The sequence below is a fragment of the Gossypium arboreum genome, chromosome 11 (assembly GCF_025698485.1).
Source record: "Gossypium arboreum isolate Shixiya-1 chromosome 11, ASM2569848v2, whole genome shotgun sequence".
Taxonomy (NCBI): Eukaryota; Viridiplantae; Streptophyta; class Magnoliopsida; order Malvales; family Malvaceae; genus Gossypium; species Gossypium arboreum.
The window spans coordinates 55,702,662-55,704,713 of NC_069080.1; positions in this window are offsets into that span (position 1 = coordinate 55,702,662).

Here is a 2,052-nt window from a genome sequence, read left to right on the forward strand (position 1 = left end):
CCATGTCCCAAACAGGTTTTACACTAGCTTGTATTTCTCAAGGCTGATGCATGTGCCAGACATGTCTTACACTAGCTCTCGTCTCAATGCTGATGCATGTCCCAGACATTTCTTACACTGGCTCTCATAATGTGGCTGATGCATGTCCCAGACATGTCTTAGACTAGCACACATATCACCCAATGTCATGGCATGAATATCCAAATCTATTCCTAATGTTCAACTGGGAGTCTTTAATACATTAATTTCTTAACATGTATACTCATATTCACAATCAAAACAATTTATGCAATATAAATTCAATTACACAACATAACAATATAGTTGCATTATTAACAAACAACTTACCTTGGATTACAAAATGTATGTGACTAGACAATTTACTCTACTTACTTGGCCTTCCTTCGGTCCAAGTTCAATTTTCGTGTTTCTTGATTTGAGAGAGATATAAGTGGCTGAAATTTCAAGCATCTAAAACCCTTTGAATGGCTAAAAATTTCAGTGGAGGAGAAAGGAAGAATGAAAAAGATGAAGGCTAATCTATAAGGTCTTATTTTATCATACATTAAGTCACCAACTCCTTTGACCATTTGATTTTCTTGTCTCCTGTGGCCGGCCATTAGCTTCTAAAGGGTCTAATTGCACTTTAAAGACCCCCAATTTTGGTTCTCTAGCTATGTGGTACATCTATCAAGTAAAATAGAACTTTTACCCTTTATTTGATTTAGTCCTTTTTCGAAATTAAGCTCACAAACGCTAAAATTACCTCACCAAATTTTTTTCATGCACTAATATAATTATGCTATAACACTAAAATAATAATAAAAATAATTTCTTGACTTCGAATTTTGCAGTCTCGAAACCACTGTTCCGACTAAGCCCAAAGTCGGGCTGTTATACATTTTAAGAATAATCATATTATTCTTAGGACTTATTATTAACTAGTTTATTTACACAAAAAAAAACTGAACTAAAAATGGCAATGTTTTATATTAACAAACAGGGTAAAACAAGTATGTGATTACAATCATCTCATTATTGGTCTTTGGGAATACTTTAACAAAGCATGAGACTATAATGGGGTTTTGTTGGCTAAGAATGTGCTCATGAATAACCTAAGTAATTGATCAAAGTTTTTGATGGACCTCGAGGGAAATGACAGGTGTCATTGTTGAGTAGTGCTAGAAATGTTCATGGAGAAATATTTGTATTTCATATCATCAGAAGCCTTAAGAATATTCATGTGGTTGTTATAATGAGCTAAGTGGTCTTTTGGGTCACCGTCACTGGTATAGGACAACTTAGGAAAATTGAAAGAAGTGGAAAGGTTGTGAGTCAACACAGGAAGGGGCTAAGTATTTGTTAGCATAACTCTAAGAATCTTCATCAGACTTAGAACCCCTAGCCTTTTTCAAGAACTCTAATTTGAAGGCTACAATTTATTCTTCAACAAAAAACAACTTAATTTTGAGGTTTCTGCTTTAGATGATTAATAGGTTAAAGATCTTGCACCACTTCATTATCATCGTGACCCTTCTTATCTTTACAGACTGTAGACTATAACATAGCTTCTAATTCTAGTGAAAGGGAAAAATCACCACCTTTGGTAGTGTCTTTGCCTGTAGGGAACTTTGCAATCAACTATTCATTGTGGGTATTTTGTTGTTCTAGAAAGCGTTGATGCTTTTTTTGTTCTCAAAACTGACACTGTAGATCCAGGAGTTGTTCCCCCAAGAGGCTGTAGGGCCAAGTAGTTGTTGTTGGGAAGCATTATCTGGTGGAAAAGTTGAAACAGTAGGCTGTGTTGGAAAAATCTGCTTTAGAAAAATAGTTTTCAGTTACAGCGAGAAATTAAAATTTTTAAAATTGATCCAGTTTATGATATTTATAGTAATAAAATTTCCTTTAAAAGTACGTGTGCCTTGAGCAAGACGGATCGTCTCTACTTTTCTCATACCACGAATTAGTTTGAATGTGGCCTCGAATAACCATGAACCAAACATAGAACTAAAAAAAAATATTACTTTTAGTAGGGAAGTAATTCTCTTTCAA